The sequence below is a fragment of the Rana temporaria genome, chromosome 3, assembly GCF_905171775.1.
Source record: "Rana temporaria chromosome 3, aRanTem1.1, whole genome shotgun sequence".
Classification (NCBI taxonomy): domain Eukaryota; kingdom Metazoa; phylum Chordata; class Amphibia; order Anura; family Ranidae; genus Rana; species Rana temporaria.
In genome coordinates, this window is record NC_053491.1 from 479289499 (window position 1) to 479310422 (window position 20924).

At 46.9% G+C, this 20924-nt stretch overlaps 1 pseudogene; it reads right to left on the reverse strand.

The window, feature by feature from the left end:
- Window positions 1–726: 726 nt before the first annotated feature.
- The window catches only part of LOC120933653, an 80377-nt pseudogene continuing 60179 nt past the window's right edge, over window positions 727–20924 (reverse strand).

Genomic DNA, 20924 nt, shown 5'->3' on the forward strand with positions numbered 1-20924 from the left:
ATACACAGAGAAATACAAGGCAGAATACACGGCGGGAGAGAGAAACACGGGGAGAGAGAGAAACACGGCGGGGACATGAAGGGAGGGAAACTGCAGCAAAACGGAGGGGGGCTGGAGGAGGACATGTGACAGTCAGCGGTGATCGTGTGTGGGGGAATTACAAGCACCGATCACCGCTGATTTGAAAGCAGCTGAAAGCCGCGCGCAGGGGGGAGAGAGAGAAGAGGAACTTGTAACTTCCCCATGCACTGATCACCGCTGACAGTACAAGTATCGGCATCGGGACAACCCTAGATGCAACCAATCAATATACACTTATTGCGATTTTCTTTTTTTTACCAAAAATATAAAGAAGAATACACATCGGCCTAAACTGAGAAAAAATCAGCTTTTTTTTTAAAAAAAAAATTGGGGATATTTACGATAGCAAAAAGTAGAAAAAAATATTGCTTTTTTTCAAAATTGTCGCTCTATTTTTGTTTATAGCGCAAAAAATTAAAACCGCAGAGGTGATCAAATACCACCAAAAGAAAGCTCTATTTGTGGAAAAAAAAAAGGACGTCAATTTTGTTTGGGAGCCACGTCGCAAAACGACCGCGCAATTGTCAGTTAAAGCGACGCAGTGCCGAATCGCAAAAAGTGCTCTGGTCTTTGGCCAGCCAAATGGTCTGGGGCTGAAGTGGTTAAGCCAAGTCAACCTTCCCTCCACACATAACAATAGACAAATCCAGCAGAGGAAAAATTTTACTTCACTTGACAAGAAATAACTTGAAATAACGTTACAAGACAATGTTTTTGGCAGTTTCAAAATATACAGCACATTTTTTCCCTGCATGACACACAAAAGACCCCCCCCCCCATTTCTGTCGCCCCTCACATTCAACTCCCATAATCCAACCATGAACAAAAACCCGATGGAAAATCCTTCTTTTGTATTACAGTCCATTCAAACTGGCAGTGTGAACATTTCCATACATGAGATGAATTTGTAAGTTCCAGATAAACACTGATCAGGGCATTGTCCTTAAATTTGTTCTTCTCGGTCTTTAGGTGATTTATAAAATTAGACAGCTTTGTAAATCCTGGCAGAGTAAACTTCTATATCTTTAACTGTTTGTGTTGACATGAAAGTCTCACCACTGGTGGAACTGGTCTAAGAGAAGACAGACATCATGGAACAGTCTAAGATGTAACAACGCAACAACGACCTTGCATCCTTCAAGTTAGCCCTATGAACGAGGTCCTCATCAAGACTGAAATCAAAGGTTCCTTGTAAATCCTGAAAGAGTAAACGTTCCTTGATATCCTTACCAGTTTGCATTGACATGAAGGTCTCACCACTGGTGGAACTGGTCTAAGAGAAGATAGACACCATGGAACAGTCTAAGATATGACCACACAACGACGACCTTGTATCCTGCATGTTAGCCCTTTATTCCAGGCCTTATCGAGACTGAAATGAAAGGTTCCTTGTAAATACTGAAGAGTAAACGTTCCTTAATATCTTTACCAGTTTGCACTGACATGAAAGCCTCACCACTGGTGGAACTGGTCTAAGAGAAGATAGACACCAAGGGACAGTGTAGGATATGACCATGCAACAGTGACCTTGTATCCTGCAAGTTAGCCCCATGTACGAGGTCCTCATCAAGATTGAAATCAAAGGTTCCTTGTAAATCCTGAAAGAGTAAACGTTCCTTGATATCCTTACCAGTTTGCATTGACATGAAGGTCTCACCACTGGTAAAACTGGTCTAAGAGAAGATAGACACCATGGAACAGTCTAAGATATGACCACACAACAACGACCTTGTATCCTGCAAGTTAGCCCTTTGTTCCAGGCCTCATCAATACTGAAATGAAAGGTTCCTTGTAAATCCCGGAAGAGTAGGCCTCACCACTGGTGAAACTGGTCTAAGAGAAGATAGACACCATGGAACGGTCTAAGATCTAATCACACAGCAGCGACCTCACACCCTACAAGTTAGCCTTGTGTACCAGGTCCTTGTCAAGACCAAAACCAAAGTTCATTTTTAAATCCGGGAAGAGTAAACGTTTCTTGATATTCCAGTTGGCATTGTAATGAAAGCCTCACTACTGGTGAAAAAAGGTCTAAAAGAAGATAGACATCATGCAACAGTCTAAAACACACACAACAGCGACCTTGTATCCAGCAAGTTAGCCTTGTGTACTAGGTCCTCGTCAAGAAATTCAAGATCATAAAGGTTTTTTATGCCCAGAAAAGTCTGATGATCTTTTTGTTTTTTAATAACACAGCTCAGTGAAGATTGAGAGAGAACATTATGAAATTTCCACCCCAGTATCAAAGTCTAAGATCGTGGATTTTCTTAGATTTCTCTTTTCGTAATGAGAAAGTTGGTTAGGTTTTTGAGAGTCTATGGTCATATGCTTAGGTTTGGATGCATTTGGCAATAAAATCAGAACATGTGGCTGTCCGGTCCTTGACTACAAAAGTTGAGTAGGACTGTTTTGAGTCTAACCTGGGAACCTTGGTCCACGATCCATGATCTCCGTAACACCACAACGAAACTGGTCTACGAAGCGATTGACAAGTCTACCATGGGAGGTGTCCAAGGTTTTGCCAAGATGTTGAAATTATTTCCTGCAAAACATCCTTTTCTTTAAGTCCTTTAAAAACAAATGTTATTAAGTTTATTAACCCTGAAAGGGCCTTTTGATGTCAAAGTCGACCTTGTTCAAGTCAAAGTTGGACTTGAGAACAATTTTCAAGGTTTCAAGGTTCAAGGTTTTGCCAAGATGTTGAAATTATTTCCTGAAAAACATCCTTTTCTTTAAGTCCTTTAAAAACAAATGTTATTAGGTTTATTAACCCTGAAAGGGCCTTTTGATGTCAAAGTCGACCTTGTTCAAGTCAAAGTTGGACTTGAGAACAATTTTTGACCTCATTCAACAAGCCGAAAACTAGCTCCAAATGATTCGGGATTTTTTCTTGTCCTATGAATGAAGGCAGTCTTAAAATCTTTTAGGTGTCCAGTCACTTAATACTTTTGGAAATAAAATACGAGAATTTATTTGGCCAAAGCTTGGTGGCCCCTTAACGGAGTGCCAAGCAAACACGTTTCTCAGTTTTGCTCTTCCACACTGGTCCTGGCTGATGTGAAAGTAACAAGGTTGTGCAACTAAACTATGATAAGGTTCACTATCTAAGATTAGACAATTTATTTCCTTTACATTGTGGCACTGTTTTAGTTTCCCTTCCATTAGCCTGCATGAAGAAGATCCAAGGCCAAATTTGATCACTTTGAAGATCAGAAAAGGACTACGTGAACGTTGATTGAAATGAAAGCAAAGTGGCAAGAAGAAACTCCTTTGAAGCCCAACACAAAATTTCCAACTCTTCAGGAGACCTGGAAATTCTCAGAGATCCTTGGTCACTACTTGTGCTTAAAATTAAGTTGGTCCCCTTTTATGGGACATTTGTGCTCCTCCAATAAACATCCAACTGTAGACAGAAAAGCTAGCAGCAGTTTTCTGGCCAATCCTCAAATCGACCTTCAGCTTTTTCCGGCTGGTTGTAGAACCAAGCATCTTTTTCCTTCTTCGATGGTTGCACAATAAAACCCAGCCTCATGTTAGGTCCAAACATCTATCGGTGTTTGCTTGGCCCAATAATGTAACTCGAGGGCTCAAGCTGAACTAGATTTCTTCTTGACGTCATTAGTCTGGATGACTATCTGCCGTGCAGCCTGCAGGACTCGATATCGCTCCCGAAGGTTCCTCCTCCTGACGTGCTCATTGGTAATCTCCTGTACGTAGCGGGCGGGAAACCATCCCTTCTTGCCATCGGAAAGCCGATACCTTCATACCAACCTGAGGATGAAAAAACAGTCAGTAAAGCCAGTCAGTCAAGTAATACACATCTGCATACAATATTTAAAAAAATAAATAAATAAATAATATTTTCTTGTGATCTGCAGCATTCTAGGTTGCAAAATGTTTTTATTTCTTGATTTTAAAGGGGTGGTAAAGGTACAATTTTTTTCCTAAATAGCTTCCTTTACCTTAGTGCACTCCTCCTTCACTTACCTCATCCTTCCATTTAGCTTTTAAACGTCCTTATTTCTTCTAAAAAATCCTCACTTCCTGTTCTTCTGTCTGTAACTTCACACAGTAATGCAAGGCTTTCTCCCTGGTGTGGAGTGTCCGTGCTCGCCCCCTCCCTTGGACTACAGGAGAGTCAGGACGCCCACTAACACACAGCTCCTTTCTCTATCTGCAACGTAGAGAGCGTCCTGACTCTCCTGTAGTTTCAAAGGAGGGGGCGAGCACGACACTCCACACCAGGGAGAAAGCCTCGCATTACTGTGTGTAGTTACAGACAGAAGAACAGGAAGTGAGAATTTGAGATTGAGGGGTTTCATTGAGTTGAGGGGGTTTGATTCATTTTGAGATGGGGGGGGTTTCATTTGAGTTGGGGGGTTTGATTCATTTGAGATGGGGGGGGGGGTTTCATTTGAGTTGGGAGGATTGATTCATTTGAGATTGAGGGGTTTCATTTGAGTTGGGGGATTGATTCATTTGAGTTGGGGGGGGGGGGGTTAATTTAATTTGAGATGGGGGGGGTTTCATTTCAGTTGGGAGGGGTGATTCATTTGAGATGGGGGGGTTTCATTTGGGTAGGGGGATTGATTCATTTGAGTTGGGGGGGGTTGATTCATTTAAGGATGGGGGGGGGGCTTGATAGAGATTTGGGCATATACTGTTTTATAAATCTAAAAACCTTTAGGTATGTAAGTTGTCATTATAGATTACCGTATTTATCACGGTATAACGCGCTCTCGCGTATACCGCGCACCCCTAAAGTTCCTCCCGAAATTCCTGTAAAAAAAAATGTTATATGATTTTATTACTATGGTGTCTTCCCAGCGTCCATCGTCCGGTTCCGGCGTCCGTCTGCGGGCCTCGATGGTGTCCTCCCGGCTTCTCCAGTTCGAACGCCTCCGCCGACATATACCGAGTGCAGTACACTCGGGTACATTCGGCAAGGCTCGGCTTCGCTCGCGCTCACGCTCTGTGACGTTTATGCGTGAGCACGAGCGAAGCCGAGACTAGCCGAATGTACCCGAGTGTACTGCACTCGGTATATGTCGGCGCAGGATTTCAAACTGAGCACGGGAAGCGGGAAGCGGCTATTGGCGTATATCGCGCACCCACGATTTTCCCCTTATTTTAGGGGAAAATAGTGCGCGATATACGCCGATAAATACGGTAGGTTACCCAGTTATAAGCAGATAAGCAAACTTCTGAACTACGGGTGTGATTTATTCCAGATGAACCCAATGTTCTCCATTTCACACCAATCACACATATTTATTAGCACTCGGTCCTATTGCACTTCCTTATATCCCTTTTTTTTTAGCACTCACCTTCAGATGTTTTGCGCAGCACATTAATGATGTCAGAGGGCTCCAGGTTCAGCTCATCGGCCTGCACGGCGGTGTACTGCTCCACGCAATGTACCTGGGGACAATCTGGTGATGAATGGAAAAGGGCGTTAGATCAGAGACGTATAAAAAGAGCGACAATCTGAGCAACAAGGAGGGGCAGAACCAGCACGCTCTGAGCCAACCTGGGCAAACCACAGATCTTAATAGTAGTGATAGCTGATGCTTTAAACAAGCTTTTAGCAGGTTTGGCAAACAATCGCCATCATTGTACGTCGGGCGCGTGCACGGCGATCTGTGGGCATGCCCGCACACGCGTGTGCACATTCGCTAGCGGGGAAGACAATCAGCGGGTCCAGCAGACTCGATGTCCGCCGGCCACCCGCGATTTGTCCACAAAGAGGCAGAACGGGGATCTGCCAGTGTAAACAAACATCCACGTTCTGTCAGGGGAGTAGAGAGAGATCATCTATTCCTAGTGATCAGAAACAGCGATATGTTGTCTCCTCAGTCAGTCCCCTACTCCCACAGTTAGGAACACCACCCTAGGGAACATTTAACCCCTTGATCACCCCCTAGTGTTTAACCCCTTTCCTGCCAGTGATATCTATACTGCAATCAGTGCATTTTTATAGCACTGATCGCTGTATAAATGTCACTGGTCCAATAAAAGTGTCAAAAGGGCCCGATCTGTTTGCCGCAATCCCACAAAAAAATAAAAAAACACAGATCACCGCCATTACTAGTTAAAAAAAAATTATAATAATAAAATCTATCCCTTATTTTGTAGATGCGATAACTTTTGCGCAAACCAATCAATATACGCTTATTGCGATTTTGTTTACCAAAAATATGTAGAAGAATATATATTGGCCTAAACTGAGGAAGAAATGTGTTATTTTATATTTGGGGGGGGGGGGGTTTGATATAGCACAATGTAAAAAAAAAAAAAAAAATAGTGTTCTGTCTTTTTTTGTGCAAAAAATAAAAACTGCGAGGTGATTGCTCTGAGCCATCCTCTTCCTGCTAAGTCAGCAGCCAATCTGGCAGATAGAGAGCACATGCAAACAGGCTGTGCAGAGACAGGACAAGTTGCAGCTACAGAGCACACTCTCCCCAGAGGAACAATATGCAAAAATAGCTCAGACTGTAGCAGCTCTGCTCTCACTTACGATTACAGCCACGGTAGATCGAGCAGTCTGCTTCAGGTATTACACAATTAAGGAAAGAACTAGGAGATCACACAAAATGGTTGTCTGAGCTGGAGCACCGCATATCAGACATTGAAGATGAGCTCCAAACCTCTTAGGCGAATGACCAGCAATACAGACTAACCCAACAGTTCATGCTCGAGAAGCTTGATGACCTCGAAAACCGCTCTCGCCGGAACAACTTTGAGCATAATAGGTCTCCCTTAATCATTACATCTAGCATGCTGCAGGTAGGTCTGCCAAACTGCCCGTATACCAGCAGCCCTGGGGATCACATCACATGAGCCTGGTGGAGAGGACCAAACCGCCTGGGTCTCCCCCTTTCAATCACTGTCACTCTCCTTGCTCTGTCATAGTCCATACCTCAACTACTCAGACAGAGTGGTCCTCCTGATGTCCTCTACCCCCCGCCCACAAGAACTCCAAAGCCCTTCAACTGGATGCCACAAACTTCTATATGATTGCAGACTATTCTCAAGAAGTGTCAAGGCGATAGAAACGCCTTGACCTGTATGTGCAGTCCATTTTCCAAGAAGGGGTGAAATTCACCTTGGCTTACCTCCGCAATACTTTGTTTTACTGACCCCTCTGGTGAACCAAAAAATGTTCTCACATCCGGAAGAAGCATCCCTTACCTCCAGACCTATCTCCACATATCTCTGGATCCCCCTCAGCACACAGTGTCTCCTTGCCTTCCAGGCACCAGAGACCAGCACACAACCCGAGGAAGAACCCCTCGAAGAGGCCTCGCATGACCCCAGCCACACCAAACCTCGCTGAGTTCAGCGCATATTTCTCCTCACCACTGGAACTGCATCATCTACCTTCCAATGCAAGTTTTGATCCTCTAAACTATTGCTCTTTGTTGTACCTCCTTTAGCCTAACTGAACCTCTAGTACTACCTCGTTGTCAGATGATTACTTATCTGTTAATTGTTATGCAACTATGCCTTATAACTCTGTTCCTCTTGCTTCTCCGTCCACAGCCTTATCGGAGCGTTCTTTCACATCCCCCCCTTGAAGTTTCAACGGTAGGGATGCATCCCATGACCTTATCGTCCAACTCGCCCTTATGGGGCACCCCTCAAAGGTCAATGGTCGCGTGCATCTCCGGTAACTGTCCATTTATGGTAGTACACATGTGGAAAAAAGAGAAGTCAAGACTCCACACATTCTGTTGTTGTTTTAGCTTGTTACCTCTCCTTGTTTTTTATTGGACTAATCACCCCTCCAATACCTACCTCTCAAGAGGCAAGCACCTCTTTCTATCGCCCCAACTATTAGGTAGCACCTGGGTTACTTCAGTTCATCCTCCTTCTGAATTTAACTTTATTCTATCTACCATACATTCAAAACCCTCTCTCTAACGCCAGTTTAATATGAAAATTATTTCTTGGAATGTCAAGGGACTCCGCTCCCCCCCATAAACGCATGGCTATCCTACGATACTTAAATTGCCTCAAAGCAGACCATAGCTCTATTACAGGAAACACATTATGATGAGGCAGATTTCCCTCGTATGTATAAACTATGGGTGGGTCAAGTTCCCTGCTCGGCAGCAGTCAAGGAAAAGCAGGAGTACCCATACTTCTACATTAAAAAATTACCCTGCGACGTTGTCTCGTTCGCTAGGCGCGACACAGACGGACGCATATTGACAAGAAGGGTGAAGCCTACTATGGGTCCTCACAAATGTCTATGCCCCAAACTGCCCTTCAAAACATTTCTTCCAACAATTGACATCCCACCTTGCCCCCTCCATACATCCTACCACTTCTAATCGGTGGTGACTTGAAGGACTTGACTTTCTTTTCTCCTCCGCACCATTCCCTATCGAAAATCAATTACCTCTTCTGTAATTCCACCCTTCTGAAACACACATTTGACCCCCACATCCACGAAATGGCAATCACCAATCACGCCCCAGAATACAGTCAAAACATGGCGCTTCCCTTCATATCTACATAACTCAAGAACTCCACAAAATCAGAAAAAGAACATGGGAGGATTACGTAGCCACCAATTCAGTATATAGTGACAACCCTAACCTCTTTTGAGAGGCGAAGAAGATCCTAGCTTTCTCGGGAGATATAAAAAGTCTGGGCCGGATTCAGATAGCCTTTACGTCGTATCTATTTATACGCCACGTAAGTGCTACGAAGCGCCGGCGTTACTTCTTTCTGTTTTCAGAAAGCGAGATACGCCAGAATTTCACCTAAGATCCGACCGGCGTAAGTGTCTTACACCGTCGTATCTTAGGCTGCATATTTACTCTGCCGCTAGGTGGCGCTTCCGTATATTTACGCGATGAAATATGCTAATTAGGTAGATACGCCGATTCAGAAACGTACGTCCGCCCGGCGCATTTTTTTACGTTAGGGCGTTTTCCGGCGTAAAGTTACCCCTGCTATATGAGGGGTATCCTATGTTAAGTATGGACGTCGTTCCCAGCGTCGAGTTTTGAAAAGTTTACGTCGTTTGCGTAAGTCGTTCGCGAATAGGGCTGTATGTAAGTTACGTTTCACATCTAAAGCAATGACGATTTGCGGCGTAATTTCGAGCATGGGCACTCTGGATTTTTTCACGAACGGCGCATGCGCAGTTCGTAAAATAACGTAAAGTACACGGGGTCATCCATTCATTTAAATAAAAACACGCCCACATCATCCCCATTTGAATTAGGCGGGCTTACGCCGAATCACAGACGTTACACCCGCCGTAACTTAGGGGGTAAGTTCTTTTTGCATACAGAACTTGCGCCCTCTTTTCCGGCGGCGTAACGTATCTGAGATACGTTACGCCCCACCAAAAGATACACCAATGTATCTGAATCCGGGCCACTGTCTCAAACCCGTACAGTAAAGCGAGTGCAGTCCTACGCTCAAGCGCAAAATGCAGTTAGCACAGCAAAGCTCCCCAGACCACAGGAAGGCTTGGAGAGAGGCCAAATCTTACTTTGATATATGGGCAGAGGCTCAAGAAAAAATCCATAAATCTCTATTAGAACCTCCAATATCACAAATTCGGTAACAAGGCAAGGAAATCTACTGGCCTGCCTAAGGAGGGGACATCAACACCCCTACCCATATTCCAGCCTTGAAAGACACTCAAGGCAGACTCACCTCCCCTCCCAAGGACATCAACCATATTCTCGAAAGGCTTCTATCCAATTTATATGTCCCCGACCCCATTGATTAGGATGAAGGCCAGACAACTATCATCACAATGATCTACAGAAAACCAATCTCGATGAAGGGACACTGAAAATCACAGAAAGCAAACTCACCCCAGTCCTCGTATATCGTGTCACTCTGGCCGGATAACAGTCATCGTTCTTACTGGGCAAACGCTCCCAGCCCAACGTTGCAAGTCAGACCTGAGTAAAAACAATTATATGACAGATCATTGACCCCGTCTATATGTGTCACCCTGCAAGAGTGGACAGACTCATATCTCCTTCTATATGTGTCACCCTGCAGGAGGAGAACATACTCATATCTCCTATATGTGTAACCCTACAGGAGGAGAACAGACTCATATCTCCTTCTATATGTGTCACCCTGCAAGAGGTGGACAGACTCCTATACCCTTCTATATGTGTCACCCTGCAGGAGGAAAAACAGACTAATTTCTCCTTCTATATGTGTCGCCCTGCAGGAGGAGAACAGACATATATATGGGCATTGTGTGCATGTCCTTTGGATATGCAGCGACTAATGTTTTTTTTTTTGTATGTTATTAGTATATAATGTCTGACTGATGTGTTTTATCATAAATAGTGAGACCTGTTCTTTTCGATCATCCCCAAGCGTGTCCTGGGGAAGCGACAACGCGTTGACTGACAGGGCCTCACTGCTGTCCATTTGGTGTCAACCTTTGTTCACATCATAGTTTTATGTATCTTTCTGGGTTTAATGTATGTTTTTTAACTCTTTCTATACTTGACCTGTTTGTGAGCGATTCGTTATTAATCAAATATTTTTTTTTTCATTATACTCTCGTCTATCTTGCCTACAAAGTCCGACCCAGAGTCTTTGACTCTTCATTTTTTCACAAACTCGACCCTATACAGATGTGGTTTTAGGAGTGTTGTTCTATTTTTTGCAGACTCCTATCCACTTCTATATGTGTTGCCCTGCAGGAGGAGGACATACTGTGTCACCCGATATTTGGAGGGGCCTACTCACTGTGTTGGTGCCTTAAAGAGCCGGTCACAGGTTTTGCCCTGGTGGTTCTCCAGTAGGGTGAGGAAGAAGCTGTTCTCCATTGTAGGGCAGGACTGAAGTTGAACCAGAGAACGGTGAGCATAATCCACAACGACATGCCGGTCAGAGCTGAAATAATAGGAGTAGAACTTTGAGAAGGAGGACATAGAGAAGGTAGAGGAGAGAAGGACAGAGTAACAAAGATAGAGAAGATAATACAAGTAGAACTTTGAGAAGGAGACACATTTAGAAGATAGAAGAGAGAAGGACTTAGTGACAAAGATAGAGAAGATAAGAGGTGTAGAACTTTGAGAGGGAGGGACATGGAGAAGGTAGAGGAGAGAAGGACGGAGTGACAAAGATAGAGAAGATAATACAAGTAGAACTTTGAGAAGGAGACACATAGAGAAGAAAGAAGAGAGAAGGACTTAGTGACAAAGATAGAGAAGATAAGAGGTGTAGAACTTTGAGAAGGAGGGACATGGAGAAGGTAGAGGAGAGAAGGACGGAGTGACAAAGATAGAGAAGATAAGACGAGTAGAACTTTGAGAAGGAGGGACATGGAGAAGGTAGAGGAGAGAAGGACGGAGTGACAAAAATAGAGAACATAATACGAGAACTTTGAGAAGGAGGGACATGGAGAAGGTAGAGGAGAGAAGGACGGAGTGACAAAGATAGAGAAGATAATACAAGTAGAACTTTGAGAAGGAGACACATAGAGAAGATAGAAGAGAGAAGGACTTTGTGACAAAGATAGAGAAGATAAGACGAGTAGAACTTTGAGAAGGAGGGACATGGAGAAGGTAGAGGAGAGAAGGACGGAGTGACAAAAATAGAGAACATAATACGAGTAGAACTTTGAGAAGGAGGGACAGAGAGAAGGTAAAGAAGAGAAGGATGGAGTGACAAAGATAGAGAAGATAATACAAGTAGAACTTTGAGAAGGAGGGACATAGAGAAGGTAAAGAAGAGAAGGATGGAGTGAGAAAGATAGAGAAGATAATACGAGTAGAACTTTGAGAAGGAGGGACAGAGAGAAGGTAAAGAAGAGAAGGATTGGAGTGACAAAGATAGAGAAGATAATACGAGTAGAACTTTGAGAAGGAGGGACAAAGAGAAGGTAGAGGAAAGAAGGACGGAGTGACAAAGATAGAGAAGATAATACGAGTAGAACTTCGAGAAGGAGGGACGTGAGAATGTAGATGAGAGAAGGACGGAGTGACAAAAATAGAGACGATAATACGAGTAGAACTTTGAGAAGGAGGGACAGAGAGAAGGTAAAGAAGAGAAGGATAGAGTGACACAGATAGAGAAGATAATACAGGAGAGTCTGGTACCCTTTCTTCTGGGTGATCAATAGGAAATCATTGAACAGGAAGAAGTAGACTGGGATCAGTTTGGTGGGTTTGATGCCGAACAAACTCCCCTTCTGCTGCACTTCGTTCAGCTCCCCTTGCTTCTCTAGGAACCGGCTCTGAGAAATGATCGGGATGGCCTGCAAGTAAAATGCATTAGAGATGAATACCACCCAACCCTCCTACACATGACTCATCAGATCCTCAGCATGGCTCCTCCAAGACTTTGTCTGCAGCACCATTGCTCCACCCCCGAGAAAATAAGGAATACTAATGTCCCAGTCCCGAGGAGCTACAAAGCCCCTCCCTGTGCCACAAAGCTCCACCCCTGAGGTGCCATGACAGGTAAAAAAAATGTTGCCATGACATACATCAGCAAAAAAAAATCAACAGGAAGTAACTGACCTTTATTTTGTCAAAATCAATCTTGGAGGAGAGTTGGATCAGTTCCTCCGTCTGTCGCATGCGGCCAACCTCCTGGTTGCACTCCGTGATAATCTGCGAGATTCGGGAAAAAATGCTATAAATTGCAAATTCTGCCAGGGAACAGTAAATTAAAAACGAGAAAATATCCATATAATCTTTGTTGCCGTGAATACTTGCTGCCAAACTTCCAACCCCGGACAGTAGTTTTCTGAGCCTGCAATAATATTGAGACGTTGCTGTGCTGTCTCAGCAGTGATTGGCTCAGTGTTCTCTATACTGCGGTATATATGTCGGAGCCATATAAATGTATAATAATAATAGTGTGTGACTGTGGGGGGAAATTAGAGTGTAAGCTCTTCTGGTACAGAGATTGATGGACTGGCTCTGTGTTCTCTGTACAGCACTGCGGTATATGTCAGAGCTTTATAAATGTAAATAATTGGTGTGACTTTGAGGGGACATTAGAGTGTAAGCTCCTCTGGTACAGACTGATGTGACTGTCTCAGTGTTCTCTGTACAGCACTGAGGTGTATGTCAGAGCTATATAAATTATAACAATAATAATGTGTGACAGTTTGACAATAGAGTGTAAGCTCCTCTGGTACATGTGACTGGTCAATGTTCTCTGTACAGCACTGGCGGTATATGTTGGAGCTATATAAAACTATAATAATGATAGTGTGTGACTGTGGGGGGGACATTAGAGTGTAAGCTCCTCTGGTGCAGAGACTGATGTGACTAGCTCAGTGTTCTCTGTACAGCACTATGTATATGTCAGAGCTATATAAATAAAATATATAGAATAGATTTGGGACTTTTCCTCTCCCACCTCCAAGACACACTGGGCCAGATCCACAAAGAGTTACGTCAATAGATACGCCGCGTAAGTTCCATCGATGCGCCGTCGTATCTTTGTTTGTATCCACAAAACACGATACGACTGAATGTGGTCTAGATCCGACCGACGTACGTGATAGTACGCCATCGGATCTTAGGTGCATATTTACGCTGGCCGCTAGGTGGCGCTTCCCTGATTTCCGCGTAGAGTATGCAAATTAGCTAGATACGCCGATTCTCAAACGTATGTCGGCCGGCGCAATTTTTAACGTCGTTTACGTAAGGCTTTTTTCAGCGTAACGTTACCCCTGGCTCTAAGAGGGCGTACGCAATGTTAAGTATGGACGTCGGACAGGGTCTAATTTTCCGTGTTTACGTAAATCGTTCGCGAATAGGGCTTTTGCGTAAGTTACGTTCACGTCGAAAGCATTGACATTTGCGACGTGATTTCGCGCAGGCGCACTGGGATACATGCGCCGTTTCGTAAAAGCGTCAATTATGTGGGGGGTCATACTAGAGTAGCATACAACACACCCACTCCAGCCTACTTGAATTACGCTGACTTACGTCGGCAGATTTACGTTACCGGGGGGGGGGGCCGGCGGCACATATGGGGAGCAAGTTCTTTGTGGATGACCTTACGAGCCACTCAGATTTACGGCGGCGTAGCGCATATGAGATGGCGCTACGCCCGCCTAAATATACGCCCGTTTTTGTGAGTGTCTGGCCCACTATGTCAATGTAAACGCAACACATCCTTATCCATGTAACACGTATGTACCTTGGAGACGGCATCCAGGGCTTTGCTGGCGTTCTGTTCAGCATCTGAACCCTCCTCTGTCCTCTTCAGAATATTCTTTGCGGAAGATAAAAAAAAACAAGTATCACTGGCTGGATTTGAGGATAGGTGGATCAGAGTGTTAGACCACAATGGAAGGAAGGTGTGAGCAGGAATGGTGAAGGATCGGGGTAGGAGGAGAGGAGTAAAAAGGGTGGGAGGTTCAGAGTGGGGTGGAGTGAAGGGTGTAAGGAGTTTCAGGGTGGGGTGGAGAGGGGGGTACGGAAAGGCTTAGAGTGGGATGAATAAGGGTTGTGGAAAGGTTCGGATTGGGGTAAAAAGGGGCGTTTGGAGTTTCAGAGTAGGATGGAGTGGAGGACATTGGGAGTTTCAGAGTGGGGTGGAGGATACTATAAGGTTCAGAGTAGGATGGAGTGGAGGACATTGGGAGGTTCAGAGTGGGGTGAAGTGGAGGATACTGGGGGGTTCAGAGTAGGTTGGAGTGGGAGACATTGGGAGGTTCAGAGTGGGGTGGAGTGGAGGACATTGGGAGGTTCAGAGTGGGGTGGAGGATACTATAAGGTTCAGAGTAGGATGGAGTGGAGGACATTGGGAGGTTCAGAGTGGGGTGGAGGATACTATGAGGTTCAGAGTGGGGTGGAGTGGAGGATACTGGGGGGTTAAGAGTAAGGTGGAGTGGAGGACATTGGGAGGTTCAGAGTGGGGTGGAGGGGAGGATACTGGGGGGTTCAGAGTAGGTTGGAGTGGGAGACATTGGGAGGTTCAGAATGGGGTGGAGGGGAGGATACTGGGAGGTTCAGAGTGGGGTGGAGGGGAGGATACTGAGAGGTTCAGAGTGGGGTGGAGTGGGGGATACTGGGAGGCACAGAGTGGGGTGGAGGGGGGGATACTGGGAGGCTCAGAGTGGGGTGGAGTGGAGGATACTGGGGGGTTCAGAGTGGGGTGGAGGGGAGGATACTGGGAGGTTCAGAGTGGGGTGGAGGGGAGGATACTGGGAGGCTCAGAGTGGGGTGGAGGGGAGGATACTGGGAGGTTCAGAGTGGGTGGAGTGGAGGGTGTGAGGAAGGAGTCATCTAGGATGGGTGGGGATATTCAGGGTGGAGTCTCTACCTCAATGAGCATCTTGATGCGGGTGATCCTCTGGAAGGGTAGTAGCAGGAAAGACATGAAGGGGAGGCGCTGGCACTGCGGGAGCTCCTGCAAGCGGCACAGTATGGCATGGAACTGCGGATTCTTCTCCCTGCCGGACCAAGGAGAGTGACAAATTCAGATTGACAGCCATGCATGGGAAATGTGGTCAGGTGGAGTTTGGTCAGGCTGGAGGAGTGTGGTCAGGCGAGTGGAGACCGGTCAGGCGAGTGGAGAACGGTCAGGCGAGTGGAGAGTGGTCGGGAGAATGGAGTATGGTCGGGTGAGTGAAGTATGGTCGGGTGAGTGGAGTGTGGTCAGGCGAGTGGAGTGTGGTCGGGCGAGTGGAGTGTGGTCGGGTGAGTGGAGTGTGGTCGGGTGAGTGGAGTGCGGTCGGGTGAGTGGAGTGCGGTTGGGTGAGTGGAGTGCGGTCAGGCGAGTGGAGTGCGGTCGGGCGAGTGGAGTGTGGTCGGGTGAGTGGAGTGCGGTCGGGTGAGTGGAGTGCGGTTGGGTGAGTGGAGTGTGGTCGGGCGAGTGGAGTGTGGTCGGGCGAGTGGAGTGTGGTCGGGCGAGTGGAGTGCGGTCGGGCGAGTGGAGTGCGGTCAGGCGAGTGGAGTGCGGTCAGGCGAGTGGAGAGCGGTCGGGTGAGTGGAGTGCGGTCGGGTGAGTGGAGTGCGGTCGGGTGAGTGGAGTGCGGTCAGGTGAGTGGAGTGCGGTCGGGCGAGTGGAGTGCGGTCGGGTGAGTGAAGTGCGGTCGGGTAAGTGAAGTGCGGTCGGGTGAGTGGAGTGGGGTCGGGGGAGTGGAGTGCGGTCGGGCGAGTGGAGTGCGGTCGGGTGAGTGGAGTGTGGTCGGGTGAGTGGAGTGCGGTCGGGTGAGTGGAGTGTGGTCAGGTGAGTGGAGTGCGGTCGGGCGAGTGGAGTGCGGTCGGGTGAGGGAAGTGCGGTCGGGTGAGTGGAGCGAGGTCAGGTGAGTGGAGTGCGGTCGGGAGAGTGGAGTGCGGTCGAGTGAGTGGAGTGCGGTCAGGTGAGTGGAGTGCGGTCAGGTGAGCTGTGTGTGGTCATGCAAGCAAGTGGAACATGGCGGTATTGGTCTCACATGAGCTCGCTGTAGGTCTTCTCCTGGTACAGCTGGTTGCGCACATAATCCTTGTAGACGGGGAAGTTATGGACAGCATGGTGATAGATGATGTCACAGATATCCGATATGACGATGTCATCATCTACCCGGGACTCCAGATCCATGAGGAACCTGTGGGATACTCAGCATCACTCTAAAGCAGGGGTATTACATTAAAGAGTCATTGCATGCATCACAGCACTGCCCCCTTAATATCTACCCCCCAACAGCACTGCCCCCTTTATATCTACCCCCCACAGCACTGCCCCCTTTATAGCGACCCCCCCCAACAGCACTGCCCCCTTTATATCTACCCCCCCACCAACAGCACTGCCCCCTTTATATCTACCCCCCCCCCCACAGCACTGCCCCCTTTATATCTACCCCCCAACAGCACTGCCCCCTTTATATCTACCCCCCCAACAGCACTGCCCCCTTTATCTCTCCCCCCCACAGCACTGCCCCCTTTATATCTACCCCCCCCAACAGCACTGCCCCCTTTATATCTACCCCCCCCAACAGCACTGCCCCCTTTATATCTACCCCCCACAGCACTGCCCCCTTTATCTCTACCCCCCACAGCACTGCCCCCTTTATCTCTCCCCCCCCCAACAGCACTGCCCCCTTTATATCTACTCCCCCACAGCACTGCCCCCTTTATCTCTACCCCCCACAGCACTGCCCCCTTTATATCTACCCCCCAACAGCACTGTCCCCTTCATATCTACCCCCCAACAGCACTGCCCCCTTTATATCTACCCCCCCACAGCACTGCCCCCTTAACAACCCCCCTCCCCCTCCACAGCACTCCCCCCCCCTTTCAAATCACCCCCTGCACATCACCCCTCTCCACAGCACTGCCCCCTTCTTCATATCCCCCCCAAACAGTGTCACTCTAAGTTCTCCATCACAGCAGATACTCAGCATCACTCTATGGTCTCCATCACAGCAGATACTCAGCACACTCTATGGTCTCCATCACAGCAGATACTCAGCACACTCTATGGTCTCTATCACAGCAAATACTCAGCGTCACTCTATGGTCTCTATCACAGCAGATACTCAGCATCACTCTATGGTCTCTATCACAGCAGATACTCGGCACACTCTATGGTCTCTATCACAGCAGGTACTCAGCGTCACTCTACGGTCTCTATTACAACTGATACTCAGCACCACTCTATGGTCTCTATCACAGCAGATACTCGGCACACTCTATGGTCTCTATCACAGCAGATACTCTGCACACTCTATGGTCTCTATCACAGCAGATACTCAGCACACTCTAGGTTCTCTATCACAGCAGATACTCAGCACACTCTATGGTCTCTATCACAGCAGATACTCAGCATCACTCTATGGTCTCTATCACAGCAGATACTCAGCATCACTCTATGGTCTCTATCACAGCAGATACTCAGCATCACTCTATGGTCTCTATCACAGCAGATACTCAGCATCACTCTATGGTCTCTATCACAGCAGATACTCAGCATCACTCTATGGTCTCTATCACAGCAGATACTCAGCACACTCTATGGTCTCTATCACAGCAAATACTCAGCACACTCTATGGTCTCTATCACAGCAGATACTCAGCATCACTCTATGGTCTCTATCACAGCAGATACTCAGCATCACTCTATGGTCTCTATCACAGCAGATACTCAGCATCACTCTATGGTCTCTATCACAACAGATACTCAGCACACTCTATGGTCTCTATCACAGCAGATACTCAGCACACTCTATGGTCTCTATCACAGCAGACACTCAGCGTCACTCTATGGTCTCTATCACAGCAGATACTCAGCACACTCTATGGTCTCTATCACAACAGATACTCAGCACACTCTATGGTCTCTATCACAACAGATACTCAGCACACTCTATGGTCTCTATCACAACAGATACTCAGCACACTCTATGGTCTCTATCACAGCAGACACTCAGCGTCACTCTATGGTCTCTATCACAACAGATACTCAGCACACTCTATGGTCTCTATCACAGCAGATACTCAGCACACTCTATGGTCTCTATCACAGCAGATACTCAGCACACTCTATGGTCTCTATCACAGCAGATACTCAGCATCACTCTATGGTCTCTATCACAGCAGATACTCAGCACACTCTATGGTCTCTATCACAGCAGATACTCAGCACACTCTATGGTCTCTATCACAGCAAATACTCAGCATCACTCTATGTTCTCTATCACAGCAGATACTCAGCACACTCTATGGTCTCTATCACAGCAGATATTCAGCATCACTCTATGGTCTCTATTACAGCAGATATTCAGCATCACTCTATGGTCTCTATCACAACAGATACTCAGCATCACGCTATGGTCTCTATCACAGCAGATACTCAGCATCACTCTATGGTCTCTATCACAGCAGATACTCAGCATCACTCTATGGTCTCTATCACAGCAGATACTCAGCACACTCTATGGTCTCTATCACAGCAGATACTCAGCATCACTCTATGGTCTCTATCACAGCAGATACTCGGCGTTACTCTATGGTCTCTATCACAGCAGATACTCAGCATCACTCTATGGTCTCTATCACAACAGATACTCAGCATCACGCTATGGTCTCTATCACAGCAGATACTCAGCATCACTCTATGGTCTCTATCACAGCAGATACTCAGCACTCTATGGTCTCTATGCACACAGCTACACAGCATACTCAGCACACTCTATGGTCTCTATCACAGCAGATACTCAGCATTACTCTATGGTCTCTATCACAGCAAATACTCAGCATCACTCTACACACTGTGGCCTACCTTTCGCTGACCTCCTTCACTTTCAGGATGTTGGAGAAAAGGATTTTCTTCTCACGGATGATCAGTGCTTCCTGCAGATCCCGACATCCCAGAAAATGTTCCGTCAGCACATTCAGCGAGCGGAGATACGAGGCTTCCGAAGTCAGGACCTCAAACATGCTCTGAGGACGCCAAGAAAGGCCAATTTTTACCAAGTCATATCATGGGGACAACCGGGCCAATTATTACTAATCCATATCATGGGGGGGGGGGCTTTTACTACCTCCCAACAAAGGGGGCACTGTGATGGCTGGCTCTTACTACCCACATCATAGGGGGGCACAACATGGCTTACTCTTCCTCCTATACAGTAATACCATTGGCTGACTCGTGGCTCACCTCCTGCATCTTCTTCTCCTCGTTGGTCATGGAGTCCAGCACGCCACTCTCCGTCACGGAGGGCAATTCCTGCCACAGGGTGTTATGGGGTACAGTAGACCTCCGCCCTTGTTTCGGGGACCCCCCATAAGACAGGGGGCTCTCCTGAGACGAGTCGTAGCTGGTAAAGCTGCTGTTGCGGGAAACGGTCTGACGTCGGATCTCCTTATTGATGACCGTCTGGCGGTACGTCTGGTACAGCGGCTCTGAGAGCGAGATATGTGCAGTCAATGTGATGTATACTCCACAGTGTCACGGCACTAACCCCCCAACATTACAGTTACTTCACTCTCCTCTCCTGAAATACTCTGCTCTGCTGGAGGACTCTGCTCCTTCCTCTTTAACTCTCCTCTCCTGAATTGCTCTTCTCTGCTGCAGGACTCTGCTCCTTCCTCTATAACTCTCCTCTCCTGAAATACTCTGCATTGCTGCTGGAGGACTCTGCTCCTTCCTCTATAATCTCCTCTCCTGAAATACTCTTCTCTGCTGCAGGACTCTGCTCCTTCCTCTATAACTCTCCTCTCCTGAAATACTCTGCACTGCTGGAGGACTCTGCTCCCTCCTCTATAACCCTCCTCTCCTGAATTGCTCTTCTCTGCTGCAGGACTCTGCTCCTTCCTCTATAACTCTCCTCTCCTGATATACTCTGCTCTGCTGGAGGACTCTGCTCCTTCCTCTATAACTCTCCTCTCCTGAAATACTCTGCTCTGCTGGAGGACTCTGCTCCTTCCTCCAGAACTCTCCTCTCCTGAAATACTCTGCTCTGCTGGAAGACTCTGCTCCCTCCTCTATAACTCTCCTCTCCTGAAATACTCTGCACTGCTGGAGGACTCTGCTCCTTCCTCTATAACTCTCCTCTCCTGGAATACTCTGCACTGCTGGAGGACTCTGCTCCTTCCTCTATAACTCTCCTCTCCTGAAATACTCTGCTCTGCTGGAGGACTCTGCTCCCTCCTCTATAACTCTCCTCTCCTGAAATACACTGCTCTGCTGGAAGACTCTGCTCCTTCCTCTATAACTCTCCTCTCCTGAAATACTCTGCCTGCTGGAGGACTCTGCTCCCTTCCTCTATAACTCTCCTCTCCTGAAATACTCTGCTCTGCTGGAGGACTCTGCTCCCCTCCTCTATAACTCTCCTCTCCTGAAATACTCTGCCTCTGCTGGAGGACTCTGCTCCTTCCTCTATAACTCTCCTCTCC